This window comes from Trichosurus vulpecula, chromosome 8, assembly GCF_011100635.1.
Source record: "Trichosurus vulpecula isolate mTriVul1 chromosome 8, mTriVul1.pri, whole genome shotgun sequence".
In the NCBI taxonomy this organism is placed as follows: Eukaryota; Metazoa; Chordata; class Mammalia; order Diprotodontia; family Phalangeridae; genus Trichosurus; species Trichosurus vulpecula.
This window is the reverse complement of record NC_050580.1, coordinates 27,240,864-27,259,388: the sequence shown is the minus strand read 5'-3', so window position 1 is coordinate 27,259,388 and position 18,525 is coordinate 27,240,864. Positions and strand designations below refer to the sequence as shown.

The window sequence follows — 18,525 nt, the reverse complement described above, 5'->3', positions numbered from 1 at the left end:
TTCCAACTTTCTCCAGGGAACACTTGAAAGGCTAGAGGAGTTAATATTCACACTTCATATTCACAGCCTGTTCAATATGAATTTGTAAAAGGGAAGCAGCCACATCTTTAATTAAAAGGAAAGTTGAAAGAGTAGGAGGAACAAAAATGTTCTCAACTTCAATGACACTATTGGAAAATAATTATTTCAAAAACAGCTTATCTGTTCAAAAGCTGGCAAACTCCCAGAATCTTGATTGCTGTAAGCAATTTTATAACTGCTTTATGCAGATAAATGGAACAAAGGGAAATTAATTTCAGTTTCATAATAAGACTCATCTTCATTCCAAAATGGAGGGTATGCTGCAATACAACCTTTCTCTGAGTTTCATCATTAACGAGAATGGTCACAAGACCTGAATAGCTGTGATGGAAAGTCTGTCCTCCAACTCTGAGTGTCAGCTCCTTCCTGCCCACTTGGGACCTACACCCTTTCCCTTCAACAAATCAATCCGAACAATGGCACAGGTGGAGTTCAGAATGACTAAGTACTTTCCCAAATGTCTTCTGAATGGATACCCAAGTCAGAGGGAGGAATAAGCGGCAAGAATTATACTAAGATCAGGGGTCAGAAATTATAATTATAATTATTAGGTACTTTGCCAAAATAATAATTTACTGAGTATTATTTCACCTCAGAAGTATACCTAATATCCACTTATGCAAATATTGAAGAAATAGCTTAAAGGTTAGTTGCGATCCTTGTTATCTCAAACAGAACATGAGCATTGGTTTTTAGAGTTAGAGGAGCCGAGTTCAGATTTTACATCTCTCACTTTCTATCTTGGGCAAGTCATCTCACATCTCTGGCCTCGGTTTCACCATCTGTAAAATGATGAGGTTAGACCAGATTGCTTTGAAGGTCTCCTCCAGCTCTAAATTGATGAGTCTATGATATTAAGACACTAGACTGAATGCTCAATTCACACTCAATGCAACAAATTTTTATGAGGTGCCTACTCTGTACAAAGTGCTCCTCACAGAACTACGGATACAAAGACAGAAAAAATAAGGCCTGCCTTCAAGGAACTTATATTCCATGGCAGAACATAGACAAATATGATGAAAACAGCAGGCATCTCAAAATGCAATGGAAAATTTTGAGATGATGATAATAATGATGATCATGGTAACTCATATTTACATAGCATTTTAAGATTACAAGGCACTTTACATCTGTTATCTTATGTAATCATCGTGAGAACAACCTTGGGAAGAAATTACTACTATGTCCATTTGACAGAACAGGAAACTGAGACTGATAGAAGTTAAGTGACTTACCCAAGGCCCGACAGCTAGTGAGTGTCTGAGGCAGGATTTGAATTCAGATCTTCCTGACTCAATTCCAGTTCAGCATTCTACCCACTGCACCACCCAGCTGCTTCAAGAACACCAACTGAAAGGCATGAGAATGGGGAATTGAGAGAAGGCTCCATGGAACCTTGATAATGATTCCATTCTCCATTTTCGTTCTTTAAGTTTCCAGGAATCATTTTCCCTTGAACTCCTATGACACACAAACACACACACACACACACACACACACACACACACACACACACACAAATATGCAAACATGTGTCCTACAGACAAATGTCATTCCATAAAGTCTAAGTATATTAAGGAAATATCTATCATAAAATTTCTGGGATAAGAACAACAGAGTGTGAGAGTTGGAAAGGACCTCAATGGCCATCTAGTCTAGCCATTACATAAAGGCATCTTGTCTATAGAAAATTCAACAAACAGTTGTCCACCTTCTGCTTGAAGATCTCAAAGGAAGACCTACCATCTCCCCAGGCAGCCCCTGCTACTTTTGGATAGCTCTAATTGTTAGGAAGTCTTTCCTGACATCAAGTCTCAACTAATAATGGCAATTTCTACCTTTTCTTTGTGGTACTATCCTGGGAGTCAAATGGAACTAGTCTAATCATTTCCTTACATGTCATTGTTTCATATACTCGAACAGAGCTCTTGTGTCCCTGCTGAATCTTCTTACTCTAGGATAACCATGCCCCATTTTCTTCAACCCATCCTCATATTCCATGGACCCAAGACCTTCACCCTCCTAGTTTTTCTCTTCTAGATATTCTTAGCTTAGCAATATGCTTCTTAAACTGTGATGCCCAGAACTCAACACAATCCTCCAAATGAGGTCTAATGATGGCAGAATGCAGTTGGACTAACACCTCCCTGCCTCTGGCAGCTATGCCTCTTAGCCCAAGATCTCATTAGCTTTTTCGGGCCCCACATCACACTGATGACTCAATTGAGCTTGTAGTCTACTCTAATTCCTTCAGGGGAGGGAACCTGCAGCCTCGAGGCCACATGTGGCCTTCAGGTCCTTGGATGCAGCCTTTTTCCTGAGTCCAGGTTTTACCAAACAAATCTTTTTATTAAGGGGATTTGTTTTGTGAAGTTTGGATTCAGTCAAAGGGCCACACTTGAGGACCTAGAGGGCCACATGTGGCCTCGAGGCTCCAGGTTCCCTACCCTTGCCCTAGATCCTTTTCCCAAAAGAACTGCTGTCTTCCATCTTGTATTTGTGTATAGTATTTGTGGAGCTGCCAGTTTGTTCCCAAGAATAAGACAACATTTTAAAAATTCTGCCCAATATTTCAGTCTAGGAAAAATCCTTTGTATACTGATACCATCATTTAGTGCATTAGCTATGCCTCCCAACTTTGTGGCATCTGTAAATTTGATGACGATCCCACCTATGCCTTTATCCAAGCCATTGATCAAAAATGTTAAAGGTGACAGATGCCTTAGGTACTCTTCTGGAAACCTCTTTCCATATTGACACTAAACAAATAACAAATGCAATTGGGTACCTGACCAATTCAGAATCCATCTGACGCTATTATCATCTAACCTATATCTTTCCATCTTGTTGACAAGGATCATATGAGATACTTTTTCAATACCTTTGGTAAAGCCCAGGCAAACTGTACCTTCAGAAATTCTTGGAATCCCTTAGTCCTCTCAAAAAAGGAAGTGAGGTAAGTTTGACATGACATGATCTTTTTTTTTTTGCCAATTGAGAAATTTATTTAAACAGGTCAAAAAAAAAACAGGTGCCTCCTTGTCTCTGCACTTAGAGGAAGGTGTTGGGCCTCTTGGTAGTAACATGTAGTTTGTGTTGGCCACGCAGAAATCTGTGGGGCAGAGGGGATTTGATTTTGGAATCCTGAAACTGCTTGACTGAAGGCCGGTGGCAGTTGCTGGCAGGAATTTCTTCCACTTTCATGATCTGGATGGAATGGGCCCGGGCACAGTGACGGGCTCCCATATCTAGGTAGCACTGAGTGACAGCACCAGTGGTGGTCAGGTCCCTGTATTCCCTGTACATGTTGTGGGTTCCACTCCTGGAATCGTAGAGCAGCCAGATGCCAAAAACTCTCACTCTCAGAGGAGACTTTTCAAAGACCTGTCCACAGTATACAATTTCACCAGAAGACTTCTCCATCTTTTTCAGCTGAGAAACAAAGTACCAGAATCAGGACTTTGCTACAACATGATTAGGAGCAAAGATCCGCATCCGACAGAGGAGGCACTGGACTCTTGGGAGTAGGTAGGAGGCGTCCAACTACCTTATTCTCTCTCAGGGTGCCCGAGGCCTTCATGGTGCTGCCTTCTCACTCCCCGCCAACCCCCAAGAGTGCCATGACATGATTTTAATCAAATCCTATAAGTTCCCTGTTATCATTTCCTTTCTAGCCATTCACCAACTTTCCCAATAATAACCACCACAAAAACGATAAATAAAATTTACATGGCACTTATTATGTGCCAGGCATTGTGGTAAGTGCTTCATAAGAATTATCTCATTTGAGCTTCCCAAGCCTCCTGGTTGTTAAATAGTATTGTTATCCCCATTTTACAGGTGAAGAAACTGAGGCAAACAGGTGGACTGACTTGCCCAAGGTTACACAGCTGGCAAGGGTCTGAGGTCAGATTTGAACCCAGGTCTGCCCGACTCCAGGCCCAGGGCTCTATTCATTGAATCACCTATCTGCACCTTTAATGACCTTCCCAGAATTCTCCCAGGAATCATACTCAAATTCACTGTAATTTGCAGACTCTTTTCTCTTCTTTTTTGGGGAAATGGAAACATTTGCTTTCCTCCAATTTCCCTCATCTCTCAAATATCAGTGACAATGGTTTGAAATCTTATCTGCCAATACTTTCAGGATCTGAGGATGCAGTTCAGCTAGGTCAGGTGACTTGAATTCAAGGACAACCAGGGGCTCTTTTACTCTCTCCTTACTTATCCTGTGTCTCAGCTCACAGTTATTATTTGTTGTTGCTCTGCAATTTTCAATGGAAAGGGCAAAGGCCTTTTTCTTTAGTAGAGAAAACAAACAAAATAAAAATGAAGCCCCTCTGCTTTCTCTGTTGTCATTTGTCATCCCCTGATCCCCCCTCCAAAGATCCTTCCCTTTCTTTGAACCTCCTTCCTCAGATCATCCTGAGCTTTAGCATTTCAAACATTATTTTTGACAAGATCGTGCCATGCTCTTATATCTGTCTTCTATAAATTTCTAGTCTAAACCTAGGAAGTAAAAATGAAGAATATATATGTACACATATACACACATACACATATGCACATATATGAGCATACACATCTAAATATATATAAACTAGGATCTCATTTATGGCACCTTAAAATATGTATGTTTTTTAATTTTTTTATTTTTCTTTGATTTTTTGTGTGCTTTCTTTTGCAACATGGCTAATATGGAAATGTTTTGCATGACTTCACACGTATGATTAATATCATATTGCTTGCCTTCTCAAAGAGTGGGAGAGAGGGAAAGATTTTGGAACTCAACATTTAAAAAAATGATGTCAAAAATTTTATGTGTAATTTTAAAACATTTAACAAAATAATTATTTTTTTTAATAAAAGAGTATGTATTATGGGGCACTTTGGTGTAGCGGGCAGAATGATTCGCTTGGAGTCAGTCAGGAAGACCTGGGTTTGAATTCCATCTCAGATACTTACAGACTCCATGACCCAAGGCAAGCCATTTAGAAAGTGGGCATAGACCAATGTCTTACACTGTATACCAAAATAAAGTTAAAATGGATTCATGATTGAGGAATAAAGGCTGATACTATAAGCAATTTGGGAGAGCAAAAAATAGTTTCCCTGTCAGATTTATGGGAAAAGGAAGAATTCATGATCTAACAAGAGAGAGCATTACAAAATGCAAAATGGATAATTTTTGATTATGTTAAACTGAAAACTTTTCTTGTACAAACAAAGTCAATGCAACAAAGATTAGGAGGGAAGCAGAGAATTGGGAAAGAATCTTTACAACCAGTGTCTCAGATAAAGGCCTCATATCTAATGCATCAAATTTATAGGAATACAAGTCATTCCCCAATGGAAAAATGACCCAAGGATACGAACAGGCAGTTTTCAGAGGAAGAAATTAAAGATATCTATAGTCATATGAAAAAATGCTCTAAATCACTATGGATGCTCCCCTTCTTTGCTCAATCAGTCCAATGTTGGTTCAGTCCCTTTAGTACATCTCCTACCTTCTGGCTAGGGCGCTTCACTATATGTGGTAATACTCACTCAAATACCATTACCTTTCCATTTCTCAGTCTACTCAATTGCCGTATCCTACTCCTCCACTCCGCCTTGATTGGCTCATGTCCTTAGATCTTTCATTCTATATTTTCTTCATGAACTCTGAAGTTCTTTTATTTGACCACAACCTTCTATCATTCCACTTTTCTCTCCTTCTTATCCATAACCCTGTTCTTCATCATTTCTGTGATCTCCAACCCCTTCACCCCTCACTTCTTTTCCAAGCCTTCACTATGGAGTTGGCTACATTTGTCCCCTTTCCCGATCTCTATCTCTCATTAGATCAGTTCAACTCTCTTTTATCTGCTACAGTCTAATGCTTTGCCCTTTGTCCTACCACTCATTACTCTGTCAAATCGCAGCACTTGGTGACTTTCTTCATCTACCTCCTTTACTCCTGTTTGTGTGCAACTGAATGGAAATAAAGAAAATTACAAAACAATGCTGATTGGGTCCATTTCAAATTTATGTTACATATTCTCAAGTTGGTTCTCACTGCAGCAAGGCAATCCTATTACACCTCCCTTATCAGTTCACTAAAGCATCCAATGAAGGGGCTTTTCCAAACATTTTCATCTCTGTTCAAGCCCTTCATAGAAACCATTCCCCATACACTCTGAGCTAAGGAAAACAACTATTATTTTAATGAAAAATTGCAGACAATGGAGAAAAAGCCCTTTTGTCTCCTCCATATTTTCTCATATGACTCAAAAATCTCCCATTATCTGCTCCTTAACCTTTCACAAGAAGAGATGTATCTTCTTACCAAGGCAACCCCCAACACATATTCTTGATAACTTCCCTTCCTGTCTTCTCCAGTAAATTGCTCCCTCTGACATTCCCACTTATTCTTCAATCTTCAAACTATTTCTAACACATAACAAATATGTCACTTGATCTCCACAACAATCCTTTGACATAAGTGCTATTATTATCCCCATTTTGCAGGTGAGGAAGCTGAGGTTAATAGAAACTAAGGGATTTGACCGAGGTACACATCAAGTAAGTGTCTGAAGCAAGATTTGAACTCAGGTTTTCCTAAGTAAGTCCAGTACTCTATCTACTACACCACCTTGCTGCCTCTATTTTCCAGATGACTCCCATATTTACATATTCAATTTTAACTTCTTTTTTTTATTTTAATCCTGTACTATCAACTACAGTTTGGATACCTCAAATTCAACTTTTCCAAAACAGAACTCACTGTCCACACATACCACTCCCTTCTACCCACCTTGTCAGGGAACCCCCATTCTCTCAATCACTCAAGCTTACAAACTAAATGTATTATCCTTGATTCCTCACTTGCACAAATCCCACATGTCCACTATCTTTTCAAAATTTTGTCATTACTGCCTTGACAACACCTCTCTTCTATGTCCTTTCTCTCCATTTACAAAGTCACCACCCTTATGTAGGTCCTCATCACCTCATGCCTGTTATATTGCAGTAGTCTACAGGTTGCTCTACCTGCTTCAGGTCTTTACCCTTCCAGTCCATCCATCCTCCACTCAGAACATGAAATTGTTCTTCTAAAGCTCCTAAAGTTTCCTAAAGCTCCAACCACATTACACCCTTAGTCAATAAACTTTAATGACACCCTATTGCCTCCAGGATCAAATATAAAATCTTCCATTTGGTTTTTAAAAGCCCTTCACAACCTGACTCTTAACCTTTCCAGATTCCTTATATTTTTCTCCCCTCTGGAGATTCTAAAAACCAACCGCACTGTTCTTCTCTCTGATCCTTGCATATGCCAATCAACTTCCTATCTCTGCACATTGCACTGACACATTTCCCCCATACTTAGTGGGTTTTCCCTCTTTACCTCATCCTCCTCACTTCCCTGGTCTCCATCTTTCTACAGGAATCCTTTCCCATTCCCCAATTGCTAGTGCCTTTTTTCTGAGATTACTTCCCATTTACACTGTACACGATTTGCAAGGACCTAGTTGTTTACATGTTCTCTTCACCATTAGATTAGAAGCTCCTTAAGGGCAAGGACTTTCTTTGACCTCTTTTTCTATCCCCAGGGCTTAGCATACTGCCTGGCACTTAGTAGGTACTTAATAAATTCTTCTTGGCTCTTGGACTGACCAATAAATGCTTATTTTTGATGACTGCTTTTCAAAGAACATCTGGTGTAGTGGATCAGTGTCATTTCCTCTTCCTTGCATATGTAAATGTGCCACTCCAATTCTAAAAGGGCTTTCTTACTACGAGGTCCAAATCCAACCAATCAAAATTTGAAAGGGCTGAACCTTTACATCTCATTGTCTCTAGTTCCTTGCTCCATTAATCCTGTAATTTTAAAAGTTCACAGGTGGGGGGGCACTCAAGTGAATAGGGGTCTTTTAATCAACACCTACACATACTTACATATACTATATACTTAGTGCCTACTTAAATATCCTTTACCCTGTAGAACATAAGCTCCTCAAGGGGAGAAACTATCTTTTTATGCTCAGCACCTGGTCTATAATAGTGATAGGAAGAAGGACTGGGCCTATAGTTTCATTGATATAGGGTATACTCCCAGGAGAGGACATTTGTGACTTGAGAATGATCACACAGCCTGCACAGGCAGTATGAACCCAAGTCTGCTCTTGGGTCCTTAAATCAAGGCAAGCTCTCTCTATACTTCTGAAGCAGGAACGCCAGCCAGTCACCGAAAATCCATTATTTCCCATGGAAAATGACCCAGGTAACTAGATCAGGTAGAGACATGTCCCCTGGGGACTGAGATTATAACAGAATGGCCAAGCCTTTGAAACTGATCCCACTTTAATTGACTTGTTTTAGGTTCCCTGTTTTCTTAAAACCCCTTCCAACTCCTCTTCCTGCTGGTAGATCTGAACATTCTTTCCTGGCTTATACAAAATGAGTAAATAGTGTTTAAGGAAGCTGGTGAGACAGGTTCGGTCCACATTTATGGGGACAAGGGATACCACTCATCACATACTCTGTATTTCTTCCTTTTCATCTAAGTAAAGAAATCATGACTAAGAGCTCAGTTTTAAACTGTTCTCTCACAACGAATCAATGCATATCAAGTGATGTAACTAACAAGATCTGCTGAAATCTATTTTGTTTATAGGGGAATTTTGAACATGTCAACCCCATAAACCAACCACTACCATTCTAAGCTGTACCATATAACACACATGCCTCTGTTGATGTTTTTGCTTATTTCTTTTACCTTCAAAGCACCCTAGACTAGGTGTTTTTAAATTTTGAGTATATGTCAATTTGGCAGTCTAATGAATGCTGTGGACCCCTTCTGATAATTATGTTTATGGTCTACATTCATAATTAAGGGGAATGCTCATTTTACTTAGAATATAGGAAAATGAAGACATATATTTTCCCAGCTAGGTTCATGGAGTCCCTGAATTCTCTTCTGAGATTAAACTCCCAGAGTTTCATATGTGACTCAACTTTCTATATATTATCTGGCATTTGCATAAGTGTTGTAAGGTTTACAAAATGCTTTTCATGTGTTATCTTACTGGATTCTCACAGTCACCCTGTGAGGTAGAATCTACCATTATTCCAAATTTACAGATGAAGAAACTCAGCCTTACCTAGAGTCATAGAGCTAGTAAGTGCTTGATGCAGATTCTGAATTCAGGTCTTTCTGACACCAAGTGTCAATTTCTTCTAGACTTCGGTCTTGCATTGTGAACAGTCAGTCAATAAACACATATAAAGCATCTACTTTGTGCCAGACACATAGTACTTCCCACTCAAAGAGCTCACATTCTAAAAGAGGAGAGAATATGAAAACAACCATATAAGAATAAACTATATATAGGATAAATTAAAGATAATTAACTGCCTACTATGTATATCTGCCTGCACAAATTCTGTGCAGCTCAAACTCAACATAACCAAGATAAAATGCAACTTTCCTCTATAGTTCCATCCCCTAATTATTTTCAAGGGAGTATTCACCACCTACTGAAAGGATGACCTTTCAGTCATCCAGGTTCATGACATTCAAGTCATTTCTCTCCTGATACCTAATTTAGTACCAAGTCTTATCAGTTTTACCTCCACAACGCCACTTTTCTCATAGTCATTACCCCAATTCAATCCCTCATCACATCTTGATTGGACCACTATAAATATCTCTTAATTGTTCTCTCTCCTTCCAGTCTCTCCTCCTCTCCACTTTATTTTTCTTCACGTAACTGCTAAAATAATCTTCCTAAGACAGGTCTGATTATCACTCTGTTCCTCTACTTTCAGTGATGCCTTATTGCCAGGAGGATAAACTACAGACTCCTGAGACTAACATTTTGGTTACTTATTTCAAGATGCTCCACTTAACAAACTCTACATTCCAGCCAAATCAGACTATTAGCTGGTCTCTAAACTCACTACTGTCTCTAACCCACATTATACATCCATTTAAATGAAGTGTAGAATATACTTCTTCCTTACCTCCAGAGAAGTCTTGTCTTCCTTCAAGGATCACCATAGGTGCCACCATTTCCTTGAAGCCCTTCCTTGATCTGCTTAGCTTTTAGGGTTCTCTCCCCCTTTGATTTTCCTCGGATTATGTGTAGTTTGCATATTCTATGTCCCCATCAGAGGATGTAAGCTCGGGGGCAGATTGAATTTATTTTTTCTTATTGAGCTACTTAATAGGCTTAAATCTGCCTGCATCTGGCCCTTTTCGAATTTTATGAGTACCAGCCCGTATATTTTGGCTCCACACTTATTACCCCTCCATCCTTTGCCCTCCATAAATAGACCACCTTCATTTTCCAAATATACATGTCCTTTTAATGTCTTTTATAAAATATTTTACATGCAAGACAAGGTTAAGAATATTGTACAGTATGAATGATAGTTCTATTTTTCCATCGCCCTCTGGGTCAGTGTGATTTTGATTCTTCTGAGAGCCTGCTCTTCCATGGTTTTCTGCCATGCAGCATTATTGTGAGAATATTCCAGTATACTCACGGTTTTGTAATCTCATGAATGTGATCAGTCCCTTCTGTCTCATCCATACCTGCCTGTCTTACAACCCAGTAGGAAAATATGAGAGTTAAAAAACTGAGGCTTTTGGAATTTTAATGCAGTCCTTGATGACGAGCCTTGCCTCAAAATCTCACTGGCTGTGGGACTCTAGGCAAGTCACTTAATCTCTGGGACTTCAGTTGCCTCATCTGTTACTTGAGGGCAGATGGAGTCAATGACCTCTGGTCCCTTCCATCTCAAATTCTCTGATTTTATTGTTCTTTTGCTATATAAATAAAAACTACCCCCACCCCCACGCCCACCCCCAATTTGGATAAATTAGAGCTTCCAGCAGAGTAAATAAAGAGACTCTACTTTGGCTTGCACTTTTAATTGCAAACCATATCTTTTATTAAATGAGACTAAGCACAAATGTTCTGAAAAACAAAGATCTTAGGCCTACGTTTTTTTTTCTTTTAAATATAAAGGGTAGGTAGTAAAAGTGCATTCAATTTTTTATGCTGAATATACTGCCAAGGTTATTGTTCTGCTTGGTTCAGTTCCACCTAAATGCTCTTCACATAAATTAGATTTGCCTGGAAACTGATCTCACCAGTGAACATGACATTTGAAAAAATGTTCCCAATATATCTTTGCTTTAAGCTGTAAGTTTGTTCACTCTGTCTCCTTCGTGTTCAAACTCACCCTGCCATCATCAGCATCCTTGGTAATGTATGGCAACCCAATCTTCATTGAGGAGTTTGCAAAACGAGAGATGTTGATAAAATGATTTCCTGTAACTTAGCTGGGGACAGAACAGGAAGGTCCCATTAACTCCACACATCAATGATTAAACACAGCCAACACTCTGGACTCCTCCCAGCAAGGGGGCACTGCCTCTTGGCATGGGTTCCCCTAAAGCACAGGTGATGGGTGGAAAATGCAAATTAGACAGCAGTGAATCCATAACATTTTTGTTTCTGCATAAACAACTAGTCTGCCTGTATGCATTTGTAAATATAAGAGTCAACACATTGAATTACTTTAAAAAGTTGTTCAATCCAGGAGGAAACATAGCAATTACTATAAAGCTCAAGAATACCTGACTGCTCATGAATCTTCAAGGTTCACAAAAGAACAATCCTTGCTGCAGATTATAAGCATAGTATCATTGAAGAGAACAATTATTTATAAGTAAAAACGCTGTGGTAAAGTGGGGGAAAAGCAATGCATTAGAAGCATACCTGAGCCGGTGTCCCAACTCTGATCCTTACCTGCAAAAGGGCCTTGGCCAAGCACCTTCACTACTCTGTACCCAGTTTTGTCTTCTAGAAAATTAGGGTTAGACTGGAGAAGATCCAAGGCACCTTCTGGCTCATGAGGAATGATCCTGTGAGCTGTAAATCAAGGGAGTTGAACAAGATGACCTCTAAGGTCATGAGTCCTGTGAGCCTAGGATGTTACTCCTGGAAGGGACCACTAATCCCCAAATTTTACAGATGAGGAAACTGATAAAAGATTTGGTGTTTTGATTAAAAAGTACAAATTAATGGCTACATAATACAGCATTATGAAGTAGCACATTGAGAAGCACTTTAGAGATCAGCGAGTCTAATCCTTTTATTTTAAAGAAAAGAAAAGCTCAGAGAGCTTCCAAAACCTCCCACAGGTGACACAAATGGATAAGGGGAAGATCTAAATTATTAGAGATCCTGGGACTCTTCACACCTTATCAGTGCTGCATCTCTGCATTTATATGTCCCTTCCAGAATATTCCAAATGAACATAGCAGCTGCCTTATCAGATACTTCATGGCTGATGAGCAAATGGAGAAAATGGCCCTCAATAAAGGAACTTAAAGAACCTTGTCTGCTCCTGCCATAACTTAAAAATTGATTATCAGACATTTATTTTCTTTCCCTCCTCCCCCTCCAACCAATTGAAAAATTACAAAAGTACCTACATTTTAAAAATGGATGAACAGACAGCTAATTGAATAAATGGATGGATGAATAAATAAATGGATGAAAAAGATGAATAGATAAATCCATGAATCAATTAGATAGGCGGACAGATAAATGAACCAAAAAAAAAAATGAAACCTTGTAACAAATATGCATAGTCAACAAGGTAAATTCCAGCATTGGCATATCCAAAAATCTCAATCTCACTTTTGATTTTGAGTCCATCAGCTCTCTGGCAGAAGACAGGCAGCCCATTTCATCTGCAGCCTTCTTGAGCATCATGATTTGTCATTATGTTCTATTAGAGTTCTTAACTATTTCAAATGCCATTGTATGGTTTTGCTCACACCACTCTGCATCAGTTCAGACAAGGCTTCCCAGTTTTCCTGACACCATCCATTTCATTATTTCTTATGGCACAATAAAATCCCATTTTATCTGTATGTGTGTGTGTGTGTGTGTGCGCACACATGCGCGCTTTTCCTTTTCTTTTTTTTTTTTATTTTTAGTTTGCAACACATGGTTCTCCATAATTTTGAGTTCCAGATTTTCTCCCTTCCCTCCCCCCTCCCTCCCCAAGACGGCATGGAATCTCATATAACTACCATGTATAACTTCGCATTGAATTAATTTATACACTAGTCAAGTTGTGGAGAAGAATTACGACAAATGTAATGAATCATGAGAAAGAAGAAACAGAACCAAAAAAAAACCCAAAAACAAAAACAAAAGAGAAGAAAAAAGGCGAGCATGTAGTATGCCTCAATCTGCATTCAAACTTCACAGTTCTTTCTCTGCGTGTAGATAGCATTCTCCATTGTGAGTCCCTTGGAGCTGTCCTTGCACCTTGTGTTGCTGAGAAGAGCAAAGTCTGTCAGGGTTGGTCCTCACGGAATCCATATATCTGTGGTTCTGTACAATGTTCTCCTGGCTCTGCTCCGCTCACTCAGCATTATGTCGTGTAGGTTTTTCCAGGTTTTTATGAAGTCCATATCATCCCCATTTCTTATGGCACAAAATATTCCATTACCTTCATATACCACAGCTTGTTCAGCCATTCCCCAATTGATGGGCATCCCTTTGATTTCCAATTCTTGGCTACCACAAAAAGAGCTGCCATAAATATCTTTGTACATATGGGTCCCTTCCCCTCTTGTGTGATTTCTTTGGGATACAACCCTAGAAGTGGTATTGCTGGGTCAAAGGGTATGAACATTCCTATGGCTCTTTGGGCGTAGTTCCAAATTACTCTCCAAAATGGCTGGATAAGTTCACAACTCCACCAGCAATGTAACAATGTTCCAATTTTCCCACATGCTCTCCAGCATTTATTATCCTCCTGCTTTGTTATTTAGCCAATCTTACAGGAGAGATGCGGTATCTAAGAGTTGTTTTGATTTGTATTTCTCTAATCAGTAGTGATCCAGAGCATTTTTTCATATGCCTATAGATAGCTCTAATTTCTTCTTCTGAAAACTGCCTGTTCATATTCTTTGACCATTTCTCAATTGGGGAATGGCTTGTGTTCCTATATATTTGGCTCAGTTCCCTGTATATTTTAGAAATGAAGCCTTTATCAGAGATATTAGTTGCAAAGAATTTCTCCCAATTTTCTGCTTCCCTCCTAATTTTTGTTGCATTGGCTTTTTTTGTACAAAAAAAATTTCAATTTTATATAATCAAAATTATCCATTTTTCATTTTGTAATGCTCTCTGTCTCTTGTTGGGTCATGAATTCTTTTCTTTTCCATAAATCTGATAAGTAAACTATTCCTTGCTCTCCCAAATTACTTATAGTATCAGATTTTACTCCTAAATCATGAACCCATTTTGACTTTATTCTGGTATATGGTAAGATATTGGTCTATGCTCAGTTTCTGCCCTACCATTTTCCAATTTTCCCAGCAGTTTTTATGAAATAGTGAATTCTTAGCCCAGAAGCTGGCCTCTTTGGGTTTATCAAAGAGTAGATTGCTATAGTCATTGACTTCTCCAACTTGTGGTCACTGATCCACACCCCTGTTTCTTAGCCAGTACCAGGTAGTTTTGATGACTGCTGCTCTGTAGTACTGTTTAGTATCTGGTATGGCTAGACCACCTTCTCTAGCATTTCTTTTCATTAATACCCTTGATATTCTAGACCTCTTGTTTTTCCAGATGAATTTTGTTATTATTTGTCCAGCTCAGTAAAATAATTTTTTGGTAGTTCGATTGGTATGGCACTGAATAGATAGATTAATTTAGGTAAAATTGTCATTTTTATTATATTAGCTCGGCCTAACCATAAGCAACTGATATTTTTCCATTTATTTAGATCCGACTTTATTCGCGTGAAAAGTGTTTCATAGTTATGTTCATATAGGCCCTGGGTTTGTCTTGGCAAATAGACTCCCAAATATTTTATAGTGTCTACAATAACTTTGAATGGAATTTCTCTTTCTATCTCTTGCTGTTGGGCTTTGTCAGTAATGTATAGGAATGCTGAGGATTTATGTGGGTTTATTTTATGTCCTGCAACCTTGCCAAAGTTGTTTATTATTTCAAGTAGTTTTTTACTTGATTCTCTAGGATTCTCTAAATAAATCATCATATCATCTGCAAAAAGTGATAATTTAGTTTCTTCTTTTCCTATTCTAATTCCTTCAATTTCTTTTTCTTCTCTTATTGCTACAGCTGATGTTTCTAGTACCAAATTGAATAATAGGGGTGATAATAGACATCCTTGTTTCACCCCTGATCTTATTGGGAATGCATCTAGGTTATCCCCATTACAAATAATGCTTGTTGATGGTTTTAGGTAGATGCTACTTATAATTTTAAGGAAGGTTCCATTTATTCCTATGCTTTCTAATGTTTTTAATAGGAATGGGTGTTGTACTTTGCCAAAGACTTTTTCTGTGTCTATTGAGACAATCATATGGTTTCTGCTAGTTTTGTTGTTGATATGGTCAATTATGCTAATAGTTTTCCTAATATTGAACCAGCCTTGCATTCCTGGAATAAATCCTACCTGGTCATAGTGTATTATTCTCGTGATGAGTTGCTGCAATCTTTTTGCTAATCTTTTATTTAAAATTTTTGCATCAATATTCATTAGAGAAATTGGTCTATAATTTTCTTTCTCTGTTTTGACTCTACCTGGTTTGGGTATTAGTACCATATTTGTGTCATAAAAAGAATTTGTTAGGACTCGTTCTTCACCTATTTTCCCAAATAGTCTACAAAGTATTAGAATTAGTTGTTCTTTAAATGTTTGATAGAATTCACAAGTAAAACCATCTGGCCCTGGAGATTTTTTCCTAGGGAGTTCATTGATGGCCTGCTCAATTTCTTTTTCTGATATGGGGTCATTAAGAAATTTCACTTCCTTCTCTGTTAGCTGTATAAGCAATAAGAGAAGAAAAAGAAATTGAAGGAATTAGAATAGGAAAAGAAGAAACTAAATTATCACTTTTTGCAGATGATATGATGATTTATCTAAAGAATCCTAGAGAATCAAGTAAAAAACTACTTGAAATAATAAACAACTTTAGCAAACTTGCAGGATATAAAATAAACCCACATAAATCCTCAGCATTCCTATACATTACTGACAAAGCCCAACAGAAAGAGATAGAAAGAGAAATTCCATTCAAAGTTACTGAAGGCACTATAAAATATTTGGGAGTCTATTTGCCAAGACAAACCCAGGGCCTATATGAACATAACTATGAAACACTTTTCACGCGAATAAAATCAGATCTAAATAAATGGAGATATATCAGTTGCTCATGGTTAGGCCGAGCTAATATAATAAAAATGACAATTCTACCTAAATTAATCTATCTATTCAGTGCCATACCAATCGAACTACCAAAAAATTTTTTACTGAGCTGGACAAAATAATAACAAAATTCATTTGGAAAAACAAGAGGTCTAGAGTATCTAGGATATCAATGAAAAGACATGCTAGAGGTGGTGGCTTAGCCACACCAGATATTAAACTGTACTACACAGCAGCAGTCATCAAAACTGCCTGGTACTTGTTAAGAAACAGGGGTGTGGATCAGTGGAATAGGATAGGTACACAAATAGGTGAAATCAACAAGTTTAGCAATCTACTCTTTGATAAACCCAAAGAGGCCAGTTTCTGGGCTAACAATTCACTATTTCACAAAAACTGTTGGGAAAATTGGAAAATGGTAGGGCAAAAACTGGGCGTAGACCAATATCTTATACCATATACCAAAATAAAGTCAAAATGGGTTCATGATTTAGGAGTAAAAGTTGATACTCTAAGTAATTTGGGAAAGCAAGGAATAGTTTACTTATCAGATTTGTGGAAAAGTAAAGAATTCGTGACCCAACAAGAGATAGAGAGCATTACAAAATGCAAAATGGATAATTTTGATTATGTCAAATTGAAATGTTTTTGTACAAAAAAAGCCAATGCAACAAGAATTAGGAGGGAAGCAGAAAATTGGGAGAAAATCTTTGCAACTAGTATCTCTGATAAAGGCCTCATCTCTAAAATATACAGGGAGCTGAGCCAAATATATAGGAATACAAGCCATTCCCCAATTGAGAAATGGTCAAAGGATATGAACAGGCAGTTTTCAGAGGAAGAAATTAAAGCTATCTACAGGCATATGGAAAAATGCTCTGGATCACTGCTGATTAGAGAAATGCAAATCAAAACAACTCTTAGATACCACATCTCTCCTGTCAGATTGGCTAAAATAACAAATCAGGAGAATGATAAATGCTGGAAAGGATGTGGGGAAATTGGAACATTGTTGCATTGCTGGTGGAGTTGTGAGCTGATCCAGCCATTTTGGAGGGCCGTTTGGAACTATGCCCAAAGGGCTATAGAAATGTTCATACCCTTTGACCCAGCAATACCACTTCTAGGGTTGTATCCCAAAGAAATCACGCAAGCGGGAAAAGGACCCATATGTACAAGAATATTTATAGCGGCTCTCTTTGTGGTAGCCAAGAATTGGAAATCAAAGGGATGCCCATCAATTGGGGAATGGCTGAACAAGCTGTGGTACATGAAGGTAATGGAATACTATTGTGCCATAAGAAATGGGGATGATGCAGACTTCATAACAACCTGGAAAAACCTACACGACATAATGCTGAGTGAGCGGAGCAGAGCCAGGAGAACGTTGTGCACAGCCACTGATATATAGATTCCGTGAGGACCTATCCTGACAAACTGCACTTTTCTCAGCAACCTAAGGGGCAAGGACAACTCCAGGGGACTCACGATGGAGAATGCTATCTTCATCGAGACAAAGAACTGTGAAGTTTGAATACAGACTGAGGCACACTACATGCTCGCCTTTTCTGCTTCTCTTTTGTATTTGTTTTTGGGTTTTTTTTTTTGGTTCTGTTTCTTCTTTCTCGTGATTCATTCCATTGGTCAAAATTCTTCTCCACGACTTGACTAGTGCATAAATTAATTCAATGCGAAGTTATACATGACAGTTATATGAGACTTCATGCCGTCTTGGGGAGGGAGGGGAGAAAAACTGGAACTCAAAACTATGTAGAACCGTGCATGGTAAACTAAAAATAAATAAAGAAATTTATAAAAAAAAATCAGTAAAAGAAACTGGGGTCTAGAAGCTGCAGTGTCCTAAGCAGCAAGTTTGTGCATCATCCTTTTTTTTTTTAAATATGTTTAAATTACCACACACTGATGGCACACCTCATCCCAATGAAATTCTGCACCATACACACTAATCATAATAAAAGTATTCTTAAAAAAACCCCTTAGATATACTCTGGAAGATACTTCTCACTGAAATCTAACAACTTCACTAAGTGGACTGTGACAAGATTATAAATGAGATATGAAAAATAACATTTTAACATTTGGCCATCAAGTTAAGGAAATGGTTTGAATGCTTACACAAATTTTTAATTTTTTAAAAAAGGTAATATAGTCTACCCTCATATG

General features: G+C 38.3%; 1 pseudogene; it reads right to left on the bottom strand.

Annotated features, from left to right (window-relative positions):
- Positions 1–3,135: 3,135 nt before the first annotated feature.
- On the bottom strand, positions 3,136–3,664 carry LOC118829443 (annotated as a pseudogene).
- Between the last annotated feature and the right edge of the window lie 14,861 nt (positions 3,665–18,525).